The 22,577-nt window shown below is 39.4% G+C and overlaps 1 protein-coding gene across 14 annotated transcripts in view; it reads right to left on the reverse strand.

Annotated features, from left to right (window-relative positions):
- Positions 1 to 22,577, reverse strand: part of NCALD (neurocalcin delta) — a 476,669-nt gene that overhangs the window by 229,472 nt on the left and 224,620 nt on the right. Inside the window, exon 1 of one of the 14 annotated variants that reach the window (XM_077167390.1) lies at positions 1,329 to 1,450. The exons of the other annotated variants lie outside the window; for them this stretch is intronic. The gene's annotated coding sequence lies outside the window, so the exon portion shown is untranslated. Of the gene's footprint in view, positions 1 to 1,328; positions 1,451 to 22,577 lie in introns of those variants that run through there. 14 annotated transcript variants of the gene reach the window in all.

Genomic DNA, 22,577 nt, shown 5'->3' on the forward strand with positions numbered 1-22,577 from the left:
AAAGGGATATGGAACTACTCTAAGATCCCTTCCAATTCTAGCATCCATTTCAAATTGATCCTCACTTTTCCTTTAAGATCTCTATCAGGAGGTTTAAGGTTTGTGAACAAACAAATAAATACAGCTGGCCAAATGTGCTTTATCAGAAGTCTGAAGTGAATCTTTTTGTGATAACAATAATGCTTAAAATATTTACTATTATATGTTTTGATTTGCATATACAAATTTCAAGGTTTATGCACTCATGGAGTTGAAAATTTGAGAATATTTGGATAAAGAACTGCTTTGAAAATTTTAAACACATGAAGATATAGTACAGTCACCAACACCATTTAACCACTATTTCTAACCATCCTATCAGTTATGAGTGGATAGCATGAATATCATCCATTCATGATAATGATGAATAAAACAGTTTCAGGTCTGTCAGTGTTGACACCTAGCTTTCTTAGGAAAACATGCCATTTTCTTCATTGAGCAGCACATTCTAGCAAATGCTTACAAATAGAGCCGACAGCTGTTTATATTTCATTTTAATTGAATTTCTAAGGTTTATACGATTTTAATTTCAGAATTCAACCTTTTTGCTCTGGAAAAAAATATGCAATGCTCCAGAACACAATTAACTGGAAACAGATAATATTTGTCCTCTCAAGGGCATTCGGCATAAGCTAAATATACTCACAACACAGCTGGCCATTTATAAACACAGCTACCGTCAGACCAGGGAGCTGTGTGAACCGCAGCCCATTCATAGGTCTTAAAGTGAAAAACCATGAATCCTGCTGAGGTGGAGGTCACCTCTAAACATCCTGCAATTCACACGGCTTTATTTTACCCAAATGTTTAATCATATTTTAAAGCATTCCACTGTCTTATTTTCTGCTTTTAGACTGAGTATTTAAATGACGATTAATCTCGTTCTCTCCACCTTACTAATGTGGACATTAAATACTGAAGGAATGGATTTAACAGGATTCTACATTTCCTTAATGGACTATTGCATTGCTGGGGTTACATCACAGAACAGGGCTCGGGCTAGGTATGCTCCTAAGCTTCCCTCAGGGGCTACGATTCATTCTGACGCCATGATTCTAAGACTCGAGTTGTGGGGAATGGATATTTTCCTCAGTTCTTTCTTAGAAGTGGTCTTAAACTCACTAAGCATGTTACGACAGAGTAAAAACAACAAGGACAGGAAAAAACCAACCAGACTTACATAAAGAGAGATTGGCTGAATGGCGATTAAACAAACATCTTATTTAGCCAGTCAGTCAACAACATATACCAAGCACCCATGCGAGCAGAGCCCCAGATGGTCTTCTCACCTCTCCAGGCCATGCAGGCTGCAGGGTCCGGCTGGGGGGGATGGCTGGCGGGCTCACAAGCGGAAAAACACAATCATCCAGTAGCCATACCGCGAGTGGTATATTTATTCATTCATTCAACAAATATTTATTCAGTGTATATCATGAGTCAGAGGCAAGGGCTAGAAACGCATGCATCGTATGACTTCCTCCTCAACACGGCCACTCCTGAAGGGGAAAAGACAGCTCGCCATTTATAACAGACAAGTCAACAAAGTAATAAAAATATGATTGGCGGCATGACAGACACATGCAAACATGAATACCTATTGGAACATTACCTACCCTCCCACATATACACTCCACCCTCAGTTCCCTTTTCCTGTCTTATAATCTTTCTCCTTAGCTCCTGCTCATGTTATATATGTATTAGTTTATTTTTTGTTATCTGTCTACCCCCCCCCCCCCCCAACACACACACACACTGAAAAATAAGATCATGAAGGTGTGGTCTTTCTGTCTTTGGTTCATTGAAGTAAACTGGTCTCCAGAACAGAGACTGATACTTCGTGCTCAGTATTTATTTGTCGACTCAATGAATGCACAAGTAAATAAACGTTTTCCAAGAGAGGGCATGATAATCTGGGAAGACGGAGAAAGCTTCCTGGAGGAGACGATGATGGGTTGTGGTAGAATGCAATTACATTTGAACAAAGAAGCAGCTAACAAATCAGTGAAGAGGAGTCTGTTTCGCCCTCGTCCCAGGCACCTAGCAATGGGTCTGTGGGGCACAGTTTGTTTTGTCTGCCCAGCATCCTGTCCTCACCGAACTGTCTTTCTCCACTCTATGTGGCTTTGGTGGCACTGCCATTCCCAAACCTCTTCTCGGACCACAAGGTTCGGTACAAATGCAGGCTAAGCCATCGGCTTCTCCCTCCTGGACACGTGGATAGGAACAAATGGTACTGGCAGCTGAGTTATCATGGCAGCACCTCAAAAAGATGGTTCTTGCATTCTTGCTTCTGAGGTCTCCTAACTCCCTGGTTGCTGTCTTTTGTAAGGCCTGTTTTGTCAGCTCTTTAATGTATTACTATCCTCCCAATAACTTATTTTTCTGGCTCTAGTCATCTCAGTTTATTTCTGCTAACCACATCCAAAGTTTTTTACTGACACAGGGGCTGATTAAAAGATGAACGAGGTTTAGAAGGACTCATAATAATGAGCTTTTAATGTACAATAATGGTTACAGTAATATTGGAGCAAAAAAAAATAAAAGGTTTCATGGGAAGTACCAAGCCTCTTTAAATGAGTTATCCAATTTAATCATCCAAACTGTCCTGTTAGGCTCCTTTACCCATTTTAAAGATGAGGACTACTAGGCTTAAACAAATGAAATAATGTGCTCATGCTCACACACATTAGCGAATGGCAGAGTAGTAATTCAACTCCAGAAATCCATCTTTGGCAAATTCTCCCCTGTCCCTGACTTTGCCTTGGGCATTACCATCCAAGATAGCCAGGAAGGCCCTGGGGGTGAGACCCACAATTACTGGGTCAGGTCCCCAGGATAAGGAATGCCCAGGAGGCTACCACGGGCACTTGAGGCCAGAACCACAGGCCTCAGTTACAAGGCTGCAGAGCTGGAGAGGGAGATGGTGGCAGCAGAGGGTACCCAGAAATTAGAGGACTCTGAAAATAGGGAAACACAGTCTTCCAGGAAAACCTGGGGAGTGGCAGTGTCCATTTTATTTTCTGCTGACTGGCAACCTGAGACCCAGTGGAAAGACAGATAGAAGTCAGGCAATCAGTTGCAGGCTGGGTGTTCAGTGTGTAGATGATTTTTGTTCCAGAACTCTTTTGACAGAAGTATAATTTTGTAATAATTTTGAAAGGTTACCTTTCTTTCTTAACATGTGATTGAATTTATGTTAAGGCCAAATGTTGGATTTCTCACCAGTTTTTATATTTGTCATACAAAGCAAAATCAAATCCTAGGAGAAGTGTTCACAGGGATGACTAGTGGGAGAAAAGAAGGCTTCCATCTTGGTTGAAGGCTTGAATGGGGTCGAGGTTGAGAACACAGCCTTCAGAATCAGGCAGACATAGATTCAACTCTTGTATTTGCCACTTTATTAGCTTCTTGGCCATGGACAAAATTCATAATCTCTTCAAGCCTCAACTGCCCCACCTATAAAATTGGGTTAATAAAATAGTACCTGGAACAGATGCTGTTGGTACCCCATGCAAGTCCCTTTATCAGTTGATGGCTACATTCCCAGCTGCTATGAGGGCAGCAGCTAAGGGCTTACACCTGTGAGCCTTTCTCGCCCTGTGCCCTTCCGTTATAGGAACCACCTGGCCTGAAAGTGCCTGGGATTACCCCACCCCCTGCCTGGGGGGGTGGCCAATGATTTACCAATACAGACCCCTTGCTTCAAGGCTGAACACCTTTGTAGTGGTAGGATTTCCCCTCCAAAGCCCCCTTGGAGCACTGCATGCAAATCCCTCACTCAGACTCTGCTTTTAGAGACTCTGGTCAAAGACACTAGTTCCTAAGTTTTTTTCCCAATATATATATATTTTTAATTTTAACATTTGTTCCCTATATTATTTATTTTTAATTCATATGTTTTACTCATTTGTCCATACCATAGATAAAAGGAGCATCAGACACAAGGTTTTCACAATTACACAGTCATGTTGCAAAAGCTGTATCATTATACAATCATCTTCTAGAAACACGGCTACTGGGACACAGCTCTACAGTTTCAGGCACTTTCCTCTAGCCTAATATACCTTAATCTAAAAAGGGCATAGCTATATAACACGTAAGAATAACCTCCAGGATAACCTCTCGACTCTGTTTGAAATCTTTCAGCCACTGACACTTTATTTGGTCTCATTTCTCTCTTCCCCCTTTCGGTCGAGAAGGTTTTCTCAATCCCTTGATGCTGAGTCCCAGCTCTTTCTAGGATTTCTGTCCCATGTTGCCAGGGAGGTTTATGCCCCTAGGAGTCATGTCCCATGTAGAGAGGGGGAACTAGCTTTTAATTTATTGAACCATTATAAGAATTAAAAGGAGGAAGGAGGAGTGGGGGAGAAAGAAGGATGGAAAGAAGGAAGCAAATGGAAGCTATTTCTCTAGTGCTAGGAGGGCAGATTCAGATTTGTGGAGCCTGAAGCTTATATAATTAGGGGCAATTTTTTAAAATAAAAAAATACAAATTATGAAAATAATATTAGACACAAATGTAAATATTTTCTGGAATGGGAAGAAAAATGATAAAACTTACTTTTTTTAATTAGAGCTACTATAGGTTTATAGAAAAATTAAGCATAAGATTCAGAGCTCTCCTGTACTACCTATTATTAGCACTTTGTATTACAATTCATGAAAGATGATTTTTTTACAGTTGTACAGTTATTTATCATCTATGGTTTACAATAGGGTTCATTGTTTGGTTTACAGTCGTTTTTCAAAAAAAAATTTATTTTAGTAACACTCATACAACCTAAAATTTCCCCCTTTAACCACATTCAAATAAATAATTCAGTGCTGTCATTTATGATCTTGATGTTATGCTACCATCACCATGAAAATCTTACAAATTTTAAACCTGAAAATAGCTTAGTATAACAAAAATCCAGAAAATAACATATTTTTATTGATTGTCAGATACCTAGAAAAACGGAAGTGATTGTAAACCACATAGATTTATCTCCTTAAACCCAAATGATATGTAAGCAGAACTCAGCTTTTTCCTTTGCCTGATCCCAAGAATGTCTCTGGTTACTCCACTACAACCTACATAAGGGTAAATGCTACAGAGGGTAAGTCACAGTGGAAAGAGGCAGTGTTCTTAACTAATTGTGACCAAAATAGCTTTCTTTTGAAGGTTTTACAGAAGCATATGACTGCAACAGCACGTCATTCACCTCTAGGGCCCCTTAGGCTTCCGAGATCAGGATAAATCTGTGCCCTACCCCCAAACCCACTTTCCCCTCCATCAACCTCGCCCCACCCATGATGAGAAAGTCATCCTCCTTGCCCATCACCCCAAACAGGAAATAGAAGATGTTTCAGTTTGCTAAAGCTGCCGGAATGTAATATACCAGAAACGGATTGACTTTTACAAAGAGGATTTATTAAGTTACAAGTTACAATTCTTGCAAATGTCCAAATTAAGGTATTGTTCTAGTTTGCTAGCTGCTGGAATGCAATATACCAGAAATGGAATGGCTTTTTAAAAAGGGAAATTTAATGAGTTGCTAGTTTACAGTTCTAAGGCCGAGAATTAAAACAAGTCTATAGAAAAGTCCAATCAAAGGCATCCAGGGAAAGATACCTTGGTTCAAGAAGGCCAATGAAGTTCAGGGTTTCTCTCTCATCTGGAAAGGCACATGGTGAACACGGTCAGGGCTCCTCTCTCGGCTGGAAGGGCGCATGGCAAATACGGCATCATCTGCTAGCTTTCTCTCCTGGCTTCCTATTTCGTGAAGCTCCCCGGGAGGCGTTTTCCTTCTTCATCTCCAAAGGTCGCTGGCTGGTGGACTCTCTGCTTCGTGGTGCTGCAGCATTCTCTGCTCTCTCTGAGTCTCTCTCTCCAAAATGTTTCCTCTTTTATAGGACTTCAGAAACTAATCAAGACCCACTCAGATGGGTGGAGACATGTCATCCCCTAATCCAGTTTAACAACCGTTCTTAACTAAATCTCATCAACCAGGGAGATGATCCCATCACAGTCCCAAATACACAGCATTGAATAGAGACTATTCTACCTTTAAGAAATGGGATTTATATTAAAACATGACTTTTCTTAGGGGGCATACTTCCTTTCAAACCAGCACAGGTATCTAGAGAAAGACACCTTGACTCTAAAGAAATCCCAGTGGCTGGGGTCCCTCTGTCACATGGGAGGGCACATAGTGATACCTGCAGGCCCTTCTCTCCAAAACGTCTCTGGCCTTCTGTGCATCCTTGCTTGTTCCTCCTGGGGCATTTTTGTCTCTGGGCTCCCTCCAAAATGTCTCTGACTTTTATTCTCTCATAAAGGACTACAGTAAAGACAGCTAAGACCTCTGAATTAGGTGGGTCACATTTCCTTGGAAAGAACCTAACCAAAGAGGTCCCACCCACAGTGGATCTGCACCCACAAGAATGGATGTAAAGAACCTGGCTTTTCTGAGGCACACAACAGTTTCAAACTAGCACAGAAGAGCTTCTGTGCTCCTGATTTAATAAGTCAGAAAAACTCAGGTCTCCTAACCAGACCCATCAAAATAAGGCACATAGGAAACACAGTGGAATCTGTGCAGCAGAATGAGCTAGCAACATTCAAACCACTGGAGTTTTGTGGAGGCTGCTTTTAAAATATTTCCCCAAGATAGTGGTCCAAGCCAATTCCTTCACCAGCACCAAGTATATGAGTTGAGGGGAGGGGAGGGAAGTATGTCCCTCTGCAGCCAGGACATAAGTGCCTTGGTCATTGCTTCGACCTATCCTATAAGGGAAGTGGTGGCATTGCTGATCTGGGAGCTGTAATTTGCTTCTATCTCAGGACTTGTACAACCCTAGACTTGGAGTTTTGCCAACGACTGCCTTCTGAACTAGAAGCTCCTTATCAGTGTTGTATAATCAGGAGAAGAAGGCTGGGTCGCCAGCATCGTTGTCACTGTCTGGCGTCACTGAGTCTGAGGCCAGCGTGGATCATCCCACGGATTTTCATTATGAGCCTTGGGGTCAGACGGCCCATGGCAGATTAAGCACTAATCATCTGTATTCCAAGAATTAGTAAACAAGCCTGTGTCTATCCCAAGGATAAAGATTGTTTGTTACCAAATGTTGATTTGGATTTTACATAAGAACCTAGTTGATGACCTGGAGTTTTTCATTTATCATGTGTCTGGGTGAAAAACTAAGACTCCATAAATGAACGTGGGCCCACCCCTTTGTTCAGGAGGCTGGTTGGGTCATGTTGGCAGTCCTAAAGCAACCTTGAATTTGGAAAGTATCTGAAGTTAGAAACTCTACTACAGAAATACCAAGGAACTGGAGTGGGGGAGTGGAAAGAAATCTGTACCAGAGACTCTAGTGAAACATGTGCATGATTTTATTTCCTGAGCTGTGAAATAGTCATAGACATTACTTAACAAGAAATAGGAGCATGTGTGACTTATTTCCTGTAGCAGATGCCTCCAGTGACAATCAATAACCTTTCTTTTCTTTTTCTTTCCTTTCTCTTGTTCTCCTTTCTTTAGTTTTTTTTTCTTTTTGCTGTCTCTTTCATTTCCTTTTAACACAACTACTCTCATTTATGGGTGTATACATGTCTCAGCCACCATACTAAGCACTTTACATATGTTATCTCATATATTTCACATAGTCCTAGAAAAGATAAATTGTTCTTCCTATTTTATATCTGAAACAGAGGCTTAGGGAGGTGACAGCTGTAGTAAGTGGCAGCCCATATCTCTCCCACTCTCAGCCAGTTCCTAATGGCCAGTTCCATTAGGAATACTTGGCATCTTTTCCTTGATAAATAGAAGACATCACAGGGTCCCCATTGCTACATTACCTACCATTTGAGAAGGGTTTTCCACCCTTTAGCTCTCACCTCTGGCTCCCTGACTCACTTCCTGCCAGGCCCTCTGCTTTCTGCAGATTCAGGTGAGTACACATTTCACTAGTGCTGCAGTGCCTTCTCTCTTTTTCCCCTGAGCACATTTCTACCTTCTCCCTCCAGGCCTTTTCCAATGCTGCAGGCACCCAAAGTGTGCAGGTGCAGCCAGGAAGCACAGAGGAGAAAGGGGAGTTAGTTGTCACCCAAAGGAGAATGGGAGCCAATGGATAAATGCCCAAGGCCTGCTGGCTTCCATACAGACAATTCTGGGAGACATTCCACTTGCTTTCAGTGGCCCTAAATTAATCAGATCTCTATTTGTGTACCAAAATCCCCACCTCAGAATTTGGTTCAGGGGGAATCCAAACTAAGACATTTCCTGATGACCCTTTTCATTTCATTCATCTTATTTGGCAGAACTGCTTCATTTATTACTAAGTCAAGCTTCTCAAACAAAGAACTTTTTCCCTTCACACACCCAACCAGTTATTTTCCATAAACATGGCTCCCTTTGAAGAAAAAGCATGCATGAGAAAAATGCAAGCTATCCTTCTCTTCCTTTGCTCAGCACCTTCAAGCCCAACCTTATAGCACCATTAAAAGGAGATCTTATCAGAACTACTGTGAACATCCCCCCCCCCCCCCCGCTTTGTTCAGGTGGGTAGCAGACACATTAGCATACTGTTATAAAACAAAATTTAATTGATGATACTCTAATAGGTTAATTAGAGAGTACTATTTTGCTATAAGCCATTTAGGTATAAATCATTGGCAAGTCACATAAATGATGCTAAGGTTTATTACTTTTAAACAAAAAAACTATTCAGATTTTTTTCCCTTCACATGATTAGTTTTCCATTACCTAAAGACATCATCAACATCAAAAGTATTTCTCCCCACCCCTCATACACATACACACATACATACATCTTGACCTTTACCCCTGCTAAAATTCAGACTCTGAATCCCCTTTCATTAAAAGAGATGACATCCTGATCCAAGACCACTGTGGTAGGTTGAATAATGGGCCCCCCAATATGTCCACCCTTTAATCCCCAGAACATATTAATTTTACCTTACATGACAACATGGCAAAAGGGACTTTGCAGTTGTGATTGAGTTAAGGATATTAAATTAGGGAGATGATCCTGTACTTTGGGTGGGCCCAGTGTAATCACAATGCTACTGCTATAAGGGAGGCAGGGGGAGTCAGAGTCAGGGGAGAAGTAGACATGGCAATGGAGGCCAAACTTGGAGTGATGCCTCCAGGAGCCAAGGAATGCCGGTAACCTCTAGGAGTTTAAAAAGGCATGGAAACAGATTCTCTCCTAGAGTCTCCAGAAGGAAACAGCCCTGCCAACACCTTGGCTTTAGCCCAGTGTTGTAGTTTGCTAATGCTGCTGGAGTACAATATACCAGAAATGGGTTGGTGTTTATACAGGGGATTTTTCGTGAAAAGTTTACAGTTCTAAGGCATAAAAATGTCCAAACTAAGGGATCCATAAAAAGATACCTTGACTCAAGAAAGGCAGATGGCATCCAGAATACCTCTGCCAACTGGGGAAGCACATGGCTGGCATCTGCTGGTCTTTGGCTTCTGGTTTCAAACAACTTCCCTGGGGGTGTTTACTTTTTGCATCTCCAAATGTCTTTGTGTCAGCTCTGAAGCTTTTTCCAAAATGGTTCCCTCTTAAAGAAGTCCAATAAATGGATTAAGACCCACCTTGAAAGGGAGGGGGGAGAGACACATCTCCATAGAAACCACATAATTGAAAGATGCAACCCACAATTGGGTGGGTCACAACTCCATAGAAACAACTTAATAAAAAAGATCTTAGCCAAACAATAGATAAAGATTGGATTATGATAAAGAACATGGCTTTTCTGGGGGTACAAAACCATTTCAAAGTAGCACATGCAGTATAACTGATTTCAGACTTCTGACCTCCAGAACTGTAAGAGAATAAATTTGTGTTGTTGTAAGCCTCTAAGTTTGTGGACATTTGTTACAGCAGCAAAAGGAAAGAAATACAACCACTTTCTCGTCCTGCAACCTCTCTTCTATGCTGACCTCACCACCACCCACCTTCAATTTCATCCCCTAACCTATACACTATATCTAAATGAAGAATTTTGGAATAGTTCCCTACTCATCAACTCTGAATGACATGCCCTGGGTGCTGCAGGCCTTGAGGCAGCAGAAACTTTGTTTCATGAGGACATGAATAACTACATGCAAGGGATCAGATGCAATGTCAGCTCAATTCTAAAGAAGATTCAATCCTGTAGAAAACATGTCTCAGAAGTTTAGGACGGCAGTAGGAGCTACAGAAAAGGAATTGAGAGTTCTAAGCATTTAGGTGATGGTTGAAGTCAAACTACAGCCAGACCATATAAACACATGACAGTGAGGGTTTCATTTGTATATGATAGACATATCAGAGATGCCATAAAAAGTTAACCTGAGAAAACGTGATTTAGAATATAATCTAAAAATTTTTTTCTTGAACTGAAATACAATTGCAGCAATGGCATCTCATTCAGAGGGAAGCCTCCAAGTTAAGTTCTGGAGTTCTATACTAGATACTGAAGAATAGTGAGACATAGTTTCTGTCCTTAGGGAGAATATAGATAACTTCATTATATTGTAATGTGTGGTATGATAATGGTGTCAACAAGTGTATTCTTGGGGCATGGTAGATGGGATGGTTAGTCCAACCTAAGGACAAAGAAAATCTTCCTGGAGGACATCATAACTAAGATGAGTTTGGAAGGATGAGTAACAGAGAGAGAGGAAAGGGAGCAGTCAGCGTGGAAGAAGCAGCACAAACTCATGAGGGTTAGTTACAGGAATGCAAGTGTATGAGCTTCCCCAAGGCGACTGATTATGCATAGCAAGGAGAGCAGAGGAACAAGGAGAGAGCTCAGAGAAGAGTAATGGTTACAGAGAAGGCAGGGGAAGATTAGCCAACAAATGAGTCCAAAAAGAAAAAAAGAGGCATGAGGGAAGTCTAGAGAAAATGGCCTCATGGAATTCATTCTGGTAGAGGGTTTCAAAAAGGTGGGCATTCTGTAAGATAAGGACTAAAAGGGACAATAGAAAGCCATGAGTGAATTTTCTCAGAGCAGCTTTATTAGATTACAAGAGTAAGAGTAAAAACCAGATTGCAGAGAGTTTAGAAGTAAATGAAGTGAAGAAGTAGAGGCAATGTGGAGACTATGCTTCAAGTATCTCGATTGAGGAGGGAATGAGAACCAAGCCTACTTGTCAGGTTTTTATACTTCGAAGCCAAAAATAGGCTCTACAAGCTGCCACCAAAAAGAAGAGATAAGATCTAAATACACAATGAGAAGATAAGAACCAACTTGGATCATCCTCCTCAGACTTTGGCAAAGCTAAAATAAATGGAAATATCACAGGAACAGTGGAGCTAACTGGCTGGGAAGAAGAAAAACACTTTAAAAGTAAGAAACTATATACAAAAAACTCGTCAAAGCAGTCTCAAATTAAAGATCACAAGAGGAATAAAGGTGATCTGAAAGCAGACAGACAAGAGACATAAGTGGGAAAAGTCAGAGAAACTTAACACAAGGAAGTAGATTATACATCAAAGGGGCATCGTTAATATTAATAAACAAAATGTGTAAAAACTACAAGGTAAAAAATTAGATACAGGTAAAGAATTTCAGAGCTAACTGAAAGATGTAATGATGAAGTAGGAGACAGAGGAATATTTCAAAATCTCAGTTCCTACCAATCATACCCAAATTTAGCAAACATTCCTTGAGCACTGACCTAGGAGGATAATATTTCTTTTACGTAATAGCATAATTCAATAACAATAAACACAAAAATGAAAGCTGAGTTTAGGAATGATGTTAACAGGTTCTTTCCATGAAGCAAAGTGGCCAGATAAAATTTTAATGGATCAAGTGTAAAAAAAAGAAGAGTTTAAAGTCCACAACAGAAAATAAGTGATTGTAATGGTAAAGAAAAAAAAGCGAAAAGAACAATAAGGGAGCGGTTAAATGTCAAATGCTACTGTAAAGTCCAGTAGGACTGCAAGTTAATCAGTGGAATTAGTAACATGGAGGGGACCTTGACAAAAGGTTTACGTGGAGTAGTGGGGATGACAGGCTCAGTGGACTGGATTCCACAGAGAACGGGAGGAGAGGAAGTGGAGACAATGAGTCTGGGCAACTCTTTTGCCACAAACTGAAGTAGAAAAACAGGCTGTAGCCTGCAGGGTTAAAAGACTATTAAAAAAGAAAGATGAAAGATATTTTACTATGTTTATATAATGATGGGAATGATCCAGGGAAGAAGAGAGAAGTAATGAAGCAGGAGTCCTTCGTGGGCAGCAGCAGAAAACAAGTCCAGAACCAGAGAGGAACTGGGATGCAGTGAACATGGGAAGTGTTGGCTTTCGTTAGAAGCATGGACAGTTCCTCTCAGTTAATAATAGGGAAAGAATAGCACATAGGTCCACCTGCAGGGAGGTGAATAGATTTGGTAGTATAGCCTATGGAAGTTCTTTTCCAATTCCTTCCCTCATCATATTGAGGGAAGCAGGGTCATCAGTTGAGAGTGGGAGCGGGTTGGTTTGAGATTTGAGGAGAGTGTCAAAGTGAGACAGTCAATCAGAGAGATTTAGCAGCACTTTCTGCATGAGGTATGCAGCCAGGGATTTTCAGTAAGACCGATCAGCATGGTTACATGTCTTTCTTCAGTCACACCCAGGCTCTCCTAGATTTCATCAGGGCTGGGATTTTATCAGATGACTAGTGGGAGTGGAGGAGGACAAAGGTTTTGAAGGGATGCAAGGCACTGAACAATCATAGAGGCAAGTGAGCAAATGAGGAGTGTGAGGAACAGCCAAAAGGTGGTAAAGTCAATGAACTGGAGATCCTAGTGGGGAAAAAATGTTGCTGTTTGGGAGTAATTTGGAAATATAGAAGGAAATAACCAGAAAGTTGAATTCTGGAAACATTACCGAGTACATACTGTTAGTATAAGGATTAAGTTCAAGGCTATACATTAGAATTGCTTGGGAGTCAAAAAAGGTAAAAAGAAACACAAACAAAACAATATTCAAGTTATTTCCAAAACTAATTACATCAGAGTATCTGGGGGTGATGCTTGGGCATCAGAATGTTTGTTTGTTTGTTTACCATTCTCTAGCCAAAGTGCAGCAAAGGTTGAGAACTACTGGTCTAGGATAGGCTTATATTAAAGATCTATCATGATCTTTACTTATGGCTCAGATTAGTGTACAGTCAGCTGAACCCCAAGTCTTCCACATGACCTGCCACAAAATCTAAACGTAAGCATTTTTATTTTTCTTTCTTCATTCATTCAATTTTATTGACTCGGCATTTTCTCTTATTGAGGTAATTTTGAATTTTGCTTCATTATCTTAGCTACATCTTGCAGCTTTTGCCATCTACAGATATGATTAGTAAGATTTCTGTCTTCTTATAAATTACTAAGCTTATAATAAGCCAAACCAAAAAGAGCCCAGTGAGGTTTCTAGTAGAAACCTCCTTCCAGGGAGCCAGTCCTCTTTGGTTCACACCTTGTAACTAGCCAGGAATTCTTTCATTTCTTTATTCATTCACAAGTACGTAATGATTAGCATTCCAGTTTGCTAGCTGCCAGAATGCAATATACCTAAACAGAATGTCTTTTAAAAGGGGAATTTAATAAGTTGCTCGTTTACAGTTCTAAGGCTGAGAAAATGTCTCAATTAAAACAAGTCTATAGAAATGTCCAATCAAAGGCATCCAGGGAAAGATACCTTGGTTCAACAAGGCCGATGAAGTTCAGGGTTTCTCTCTCAAGTGAGAAGGCACATGGTGAACACAGTCAGAGTTTCTCTCTCATCTGGAAGGGCACATGGTGAACACAGTCAGAGTTTCTCTCTCATCTGGAAAGGCACATGGTGAACATGGTCAGGGTTCCTCTCTCATCTGGAAGGGCACAAGGCGACATGGCCTCACCTCCTAGCTTCTTCTCCTGGCTTCCTGTTTCATGAAGGTCCCCGGGAGACATTTTCCTTCTTCATTTCCAAAGGTTGCTGGCTGGTGGACTCTGCTTCTCGTGGCTATGTCGTTCTGTTCTGCTCTCTCTGAATCTCCTTCATTCTCCAAACTGTTTCCTCTTTTATAGGACTCCAGAAACTTATCAAGACCCACCCAAATGGTGGAGATATGTTGTCACCTAAGCCAGTTTTAACAACCACTCTTGATTAAATCACATCTCCAGGGAGATGATCTGATTACAGTTTCAAACATACAGTATTGAATCAGGATTACTCTGCCTTTATGAAATGGGATTTAGATTAAAACACGGCTTTTCTGGGGACATACATCCTTTCAAACCAGCACAATTAGTTACTATGTGCTAGGTCCTGTACTCATTAATGGAGATGCAAATGTGATCAACAAAAGCATGGTTCCTGCCTTCATGGAGCTTACATTTTGAAGAGGAAACAAACAATAAACAAGGAAACAAATAAACCAGCAAAATAATTAGATGTGGTAAATGAAAACAAACAGGATGTTGTGCTAAGGAATGTGGAGGAAAAAAACAACTGGATATTGCTGTTTATAAGGACATTAGGGGAAGACTTAGAAAAGATGTTTCTGAAATCCATAGACGATGAGTCTAATGCACTCTTTTGCTCTAATAATGATTTGCATGACTTGTTCTTAATGAACCCCTACTGCTTTTCTCAGAGTCTTTCCCAAAGTAGTCAAAAACCTTCTGCTTAATAATCTACCGTAAAGCTTACTGAATTCAATGGACAACTGTTGCAAGAATACATCATTTTCCCTTTTGAAAATCGAACATGTGACCCATCAGACTTCTAGTAGTAATGATAAATTCCTACGATTTACTATATATATTTATATTTGAAGACCCATGTTAAATACTTCATGTGTAGTATTGAATTTATCCTTTATAACACTCTTATGAAGGATATATAATTGTCCCTGTTTATGAAATAAGGAAGCCATAGTTCACAGAACACCACTTTGATTACATAGTGCTTCAATAAACACATGGAGATTTGGACCCAGACAGTTCTTCTCAGAGCCACAGCTCTAACAATTATGTTCTACAGCATACAGCAACAGTCCTGCTCTCAAAGACAACCAGAAGTAGCTTCAGGTCACATATATTTGGGTAATATTATGAAGAGCAGATCAAAATCATTGCTTCTGGATGGGCAGGAAAACAGTGCCATCCAACTGAGTTTTGTCATTTGTAATCATTTCTCAATAACTCTGACAAGCAAAGAATAATATCAAAAATTTGCAAGTGACAATAGAAAACATGTGGCAAGTAATTGCATCCATAAAAATGTCCTAATAATGATAATGATCTATGGTGAATCCTCAACCTGTGGTAAACGCATAATCCCACAGATCTCTGGTAATTATCAGGGTCTGTCTGGGCTTGCTGAAGGGCTGGGTCATCCTTGTATTTGCATGGAATATGGAAGTCAAACAGTCAATTCTTGCCAGGCCCTTATGCATTCAAAGGATGGATTATAATATGCAATAGATGCCTTTATTAAGCGCATTGTCAGACCTGGGATCCATCAGTACTTAGATCTGATTGATAATGCCCATGAAGAGAGAGAAAGCATATTTTCCCTATTACAGAATGCAAGCTTTACCTCTATACCCTGATGCCAGAAGAGAACTCCCTCTACTGTAATTGAGGGCCAGATCCTTGGCACCCATCAATGAATTAATGAAAGGATAGGAATTGGGGATACAGTAATAGTATAAATTAGTATAAGTGAATGAGGTTCTTTCCCAATGTGTTGGTGACCAACTGACAGCACTTTACATGGATTTGATGGTCTCTTTTTTTTCAGTGTTTGAAAAACTCAGGGATTCAGATTCACTGAAAAGAAAGCTCATTGTAATTGATGAGATATCTCAAATAGGTACTAGTTTTGATGAGGTACACATTTGTAAATCACACAGAAACTAATTGCTGATGAATAGGAGGGATCGTCTCCCCAATACTTTCAATGGCTTAGATAATGATTGTTTTTAATTAATCCTTTATTTTTATTTACAAATAGAATTTTCTAAAGCTTTAAGTAGCTTACATTTCTCCTTATACCCATTCTAATAGGGAGAAAATTTTGCTTAGCAAACCCTTTCTTCTTTGTAAGAAAATAAACTTCTGCTCAGTTCTGTCCAAATAGCTTCAAATTCTGATTAAATTGAGTTTTCATACTAACTAAACATTTTTTGCAATAACCATTTTTTTGGTAAATAACTAAATAGCTAACATAAAACACAACAGTCACACAGCACTAACTAACCTGGCAGAGAGGAACTAACATGGTGGAACGCCTGCCATGGTGAGGTACATTTGATTTGAAAATGTAATTTGGTCCTCACTATAACCCCCTGTGGCAGGCACTATTATCTACATTGTACTGATGCTGAAACTAAGATTCAAGAAAGTAAACTAATAGACTTAAGCTTGAAAAGCTAGTAAGTGGCAGTGGCCCCTAAGATCCCAGGTCAGTCTTACTTAAAGCCTGTGGATTTTTCCCCAACATACTATAACACAAAAACCAGATTCTGTGAGGACTGACCCAATGCATTAGAATAGCATTTAGGAGAGTGGCAGTTAGTGTGTTTGTTGCTATTTGTTATCATTTAATAGTCTCTTCAACCTTGAAATTGTGCTTCTTTGAACACCTACCCACAGCAGATTATGTTCCATTTGCAATTTCAAGAGAAGTACCTAGAAGAATGTTCTAAATGTTGCATACCGAAATGAATTTAAAATGATTTTTGAAAAGTAATTACTGAAGCAAAGATCCAAGGGGAATTGGTTGCCTTAGATAGCAATAGGAAGGGTCTGGGTTAGCTGTCAAGGAGAATTTCCTGACAATAAGACTAAATAAACTCTGAAGTGAACTAAAGAAAATTAATATTGCGCTTGCACGGAGATATTTAGAAACCAATAAGCCATCATCTATCAGAAGTCCATGAAAGAAAATGGTAGTCCATTTTAGATGACCTTGACATGTGGCCATCAAATGATGACATTAGTAGTTAAAAGACATTTATGCTAAAAAGTACTGGGTATTTGAATTTAGATAGAGCCCCTGCATCTGCCTAACCTTTAGTGTTACAGATGATTTTTCTTTTTGTTTTTCCCAACTGAGTCGATGCAAACACCAGAAGGAACTGCTAGTTTAGAGAAACCCAGGAGGCAACAGGGTATAGCAAACAGCTATAAAGCCAACAGGAAATCCAAACCCAGAATAAAGACAACTCTAGTTTTGGATAGAGGACATTTTAAAGCATCACAACATATTAGATAAACTGCCCAGAACCTAACTGGTCAGCTATTGAATGGAAAACACAGACCAAAACTGAATGGTTTGCAAATTAAAGGCATATTACACAGAAAAGCCAAATCTATCCCTGCTCCAGGGAAGAACACCAGGGACTTACAAACAGGATCTGGAGTTGAGAGAAACTACCATCAAAGCTACACAATATTTTAAGATGAAATTAAGGGTGTTTACAAATGTTTTTTTTAGAGATGAGAGGGAATACCAACTTTTTGCCAAGGAACAAGTCAAACATGTTTAAGATTTTAATCTAACCTTAAACAAAATAACAAATATAATGGAGAGATTCCAAGGGATAAATTACCCTCTGCAGTCTAGGTTATAATTCACATTAAACCTCAAAAGTAATCTATGCTAATCAAGTAATCTATCTAATCAAGATAGTGGGATGAGAACCCTCAGGGCTCTGTGCCCCCAACAGAAGATTTGAACAGCCAACAAGGAACATTTTTCTCAGAGCTCATAAAAGCAGTTAAGGATTGCAGTAACAGGGTAAGTGCCAAATCAAGAACCATAACTTAAAAGTGGTAGGATCTCATGGCACCCTGGCTGGCCCCTCCCCCATATCCTTACCAGTTTAGCATAGAGCTGGCCTGCATTTCCAGCATGGATTCCTGGTCCCAGTTCCAGAGGAGTAGAATAACCCTTGGGTACACACTGGGAGCATGTATACCTTGCTTAATCTGTCTGATTATGGCCTGAGGGACTGAATGAGGACATTCTCCTCAGGCTCACAGGCCTAGAACCTGCCCTTCATGTAGAAGGCAACCCACAGAGCTCTCTTACAGAATACTGTGGAAGAGCATCACGTTGTCGCTACCTGAGGCAAGGGATTGCTGGCTGTAGGACCTGTAGTGTAGTGCCCAGGAAAGTGAGTAAACTGTTTTCTAGGGAAGAGGGCACACTTCTATCTGTGTAAACAGGGGAATTCCTAGGGCCACACATGAATACTCAAGACAAAACAAAGGTTAAGGTTTGACCTGGAGCTATTCTCTAAACTCATTGTATGAATAAAACTATGAAAGAGAGTATGGGCATACGTCAATCTACGAAGACTTGCAGATTCTCTTCCTCCTTCTTCCCCTCTCCCTTCCCCTTCCCCTCCTCCTCTTCTTTTTACTCCTCCACCTCCTCCTCCTCTTCTCCCTCCTCTTCCTCTTCTTTAGTACCTGGCATTCAAGGAAAGCTCTATCGGAACATTAGTTGTATAGGAGCTTAAGTAACAGACACTTCAAAGTCTAAATTCAGCAATTACGTCTTAAAATATCAAAATGTCTGGGTTTCAACAAAATATAATGAAACATTAAAAAACAAAAAACAAAAAATAAGTCATGGCCCAACCAAAGGAGAAGATTAAAGCATTAGAACCATCAATAAGTAAGATGGACCTGGGAATGTTAGAAAAATGGTCCTAAATATGCTCAAAGAGCTAAACATGGGCAAAGAACCAAAGGAAATTAAGAAAATAACAGATGAACACAAAGAGAATATAAATAGAGAGATGGAAATTATGAAAAGGCTCCAAACAGACCTGAAGACCACAGTAACAGAAACTTACAATTCCCTAGAGGGATTCAACAGCAGATGGAAACTGACAGAAGAACAAATAAGAGAACCAGAAGACAAGACTATGAAATCCTTCAATCTAAGGAGCAGAAAGAAGAAAGAATGAAGAAAATTGAACAGAGCCTGAGGAACCTGTGGGACACCATCAAGTGTACCATACTATACATTGTGGGAGTTCCAGAAGGAAAAGAAAGAGAGAAAGCAGTGGCTAGAATATTCAAATAAATAATGGTTGAAAACTTCTCAAATTAAACAAAAGACATGAATGTATACATTTACGATGTACAACAGACTCCAAAAGTATAAACCCAAGCAGACCCACACCGTGACATATTATAATCAAACTACTGAATGCCAAAGATCAAGAGAGAGGTCCAAAAGCCACAAGAGAGCAGCAATGTGCCATGTGCATTAATAAGTGCCTATTTCTCATCAGAAGCTATGGAGTCAAGAAGGCAGTGGAATGGCATATTTAAAGTCCTAAAGGCAAATAAAACTGCCAACCAAGTATTCTATATTTGACAAAAGTGTCTTTCAAAAATGAGACACAGATTAAGACATTCCCATACAAATAAAAACTGAGGGAATTTATCACCTCTAGACTAGCCCTAAAAGAAATGCTCAAGAGAGTTCTTCAAGTTGAAAGAAAAGGACAATAGACAATTAATGAAAGCCACATGAAGAAATAAAGATCTCTGGTAAAAATAAATGCCACTGCTATTAAATTTCTGGTTTGTAACTTCACTTTCTTTTTTTTTACTCTGTATAGGATCTAAAAGGTAAATGCATAAAATGTAATGAGAAATCAGTGGTTTGGGACTCATAATGTATAAACATGTCATTTGTAATGAGATTGTTATAGATTTAGGGTGTTACATTTAAGCCCCATGGTAGCTACAAAGAAAAATGGGAGAATATGCAAGCCACATAGAGACAGAAAATAGAGTACATGATGTCAGGTACTGAGGGGACAGAAGGAATGTGGTGTTAATGTGTACTGATGTACAGTTTCTGTTTGAGGAGATGGGAAAGATTAAGTAATGGAAGGTGATGGAAAGTGATGAGTGTGATGAGTTTATGTTTTATATATGTTCCCACAATTAAAAAAATAAAGAACAACTAAAGAGACAATGGCTATTAAATGCAGTATGTGATCCTGGATGGGATCTAATAAGGGAGGAGAAAGGCTTAACAGGACATTATTGGTACATGTGAAAAAAATGGAATATATACTGTAGCTTTAGATCAATGCTAAATTTCTTGAAGTTGACAAGTTTTGCTATTTTTACAAAATGCAGATGGTAGTATTACATGTTCAAGGAGCATGATGTATACAACTTATACTCAAGTATTCAGGAAATGGAAATCACAATAAATAAATGAATGAACTGATAGAAGGTGGATAGGTAGTTTGATACAGAGAATGTGGCAAAATATTAATATATTGGTGGATTTGGTATCTGGGGGAATAGGGATATGCTGGAGTTCTCTATATGGGAACTGTCCTGTAAGTTTGAAAGTATTTCACATTTTAAAGTTCAAGAAAAAGTAGTCTATGCTTCTCTTTTATCAGAAATCTAATAGATCATTCATACACTACCTAGATAAACTACTGTTTATGTATTCTGATGCATATCATAAACTTTATGAACCAGACTCCAAAAATGACATCTGTGCATCCTTCCAACTAAATATGACAAAAAACAGCCGATGATGAGTATTTTATGGTGCAGTTGTAAACACCTGCAAAGATGTTTACAAAGGAATATGGATGACAGATTAGCAAGGGGTGTTAAGCACCAACACAGTCTTAAGTACAGCAATTTCTGAAATAAATCATTGTTTGATGTCAATTCCTATATAGTCATTAATATATCACAAGCACAAGTTAAATGGTTTCAAATTAGTAAAGGACAGTTCTTTTTTTGCATAAGGAAAGCCAAAATCAGTAAGTGGCAAATAACAGTTTACTATCTTTTTCTTTTTTCTAGTTTCTTTTTTCCCCCAAGCACCTCAAGTCGTAAGCTTGGTGAGGGAATTTAGCAAGTCATCATCACCCTTCAGATATGGCTGTCTTCACAGCAAATACTTATTCATGGTGGTGAAATTCCATTTTTGAGTTAAGGGTAGGAAACCTACATTTGAACCAAGCTGTGATGGTTTGAAGCTGTATGTAACCAGAAAAGATCATGTTCTTTTAATCTATTCCTGTAGGTGTAAACCTATTGTAGATGGGACTTTATGATTAAGTTATTTCAATAGAGATGTGATTCATCTCATTGAAGGCATGTCTTAACCCTCTTACTGGAGTCCTTTATAAGAGGATAAAACACAGAAAAAAGCCTCAGAGAAGATGAGAGAGAAAGCCACTGAAGCCAGAAACTGAAAACAAAAAAAAACCCAGGAGAGAATGACCAGCAGACATCACCATGTGCCTGTGCCTTGATATCTTACAGAGGAGCCCAAGCTCAATGGTAGCCGGTCTTCAGGGAGAAAGCATCACCTGTTGATGCCTTCAGGTGGACATTTTAACAGCCTCAGAATCGTAAGCTTGCTAGTTAATAAATCCTCATTGTAAAGCCAACCCATTTCTTGCATATTACATTTCATCAGCTTTAGCAAACAAAAACATAAGCCAACATTTTACATAAAAGGGAGTGAAAGGGAGACAGACCCAAGTCTTACTCAACACCATTCATTTCAAATACTGTAAATAGCTTGTTAAAGCATAGGTAAATAGACTACTCTCAGCACTAGAATTATGTTCCAACTTTGTACTTGGTAAACCACATGAGCCAGTGAACAGAGGAAGGTACACCCCAAACCAGGAGTATTAACCCATCTGCTGCTGACCTCTTGCTGAACTTTACTGATAAGCTATCAAAGTTAACCTTGAAGTCAAAAACCTTGTTGTACTGTGGCAATTTTTCATGTCTCAAACATTCGTTAATTACCTACTCTTGCCTATAAGGAGCTTGAAGTTCAATATAGAAAACAGACATGAAATAACAATAATACAGTGGGGGAAAGGACTATTACAGTTATGACCAATAAGCTATGAGAACCCAGAGGTATATCCTCTCTATGGCATGTTGGCAAATAATAATAAAAATGTGGCAAACCACCACGATCATTTATTGAGAGTTGACCATCCAAGTGCTTCACACATTTTGCCTAACTTAATCCTTATAACTCTACAGTGGTAGAAACAAAAAGACATAATCTTCATTAAAGACTCATTAGATGTAAAACATTGTTCTAAGGACTTTACTCCTCACAAAAACTCTATACAAATCTTATCACTTCCATTTTACAGATGGGGAAACTGAAACTGAGGCACTGAGAGGTTTATTAACTTTCTTAAAGTCATCTAGGGGGTGGGCCATTGTGGCTTAGCAGGTAGACTTCTCGCCTGCCATGCCAGAGACCCGGGTTCGTTTCCCAGTGCCTGCCCATGCAAAAAAATAAAAAATAAAAAGGTCAAAGTCATCTAGTTAAAGGTAGTCAAGGCAGCATTTGAAGCCAGATAATATGGCTCTGATGACAGATTATCACATGCTTATCCACCATAATATACAGCGTCACCTAATTATCTTCCCATACTTACAGATAAATTCACATCCAGCTGATGAGTAGCTGTACTGGATCTAGGACACAAATGGTCTGATGGCAAAACTTACCCTGTT

This window comes from Tamandua tetradactyla, chromosome 6 (assembly GCF_023851605.1).
Source record: "Tamandua tetradactyla isolate mTamTet1 chromosome 6, mTamTet1.pri, whole genome shotgun sequence".
Lineage (NCBI taxonomy): Eukaryota > Metazoa > Chordata > Mammalia > Pilosa > Myrmecophagidae > Tamandua > Tamandua tetradactyla.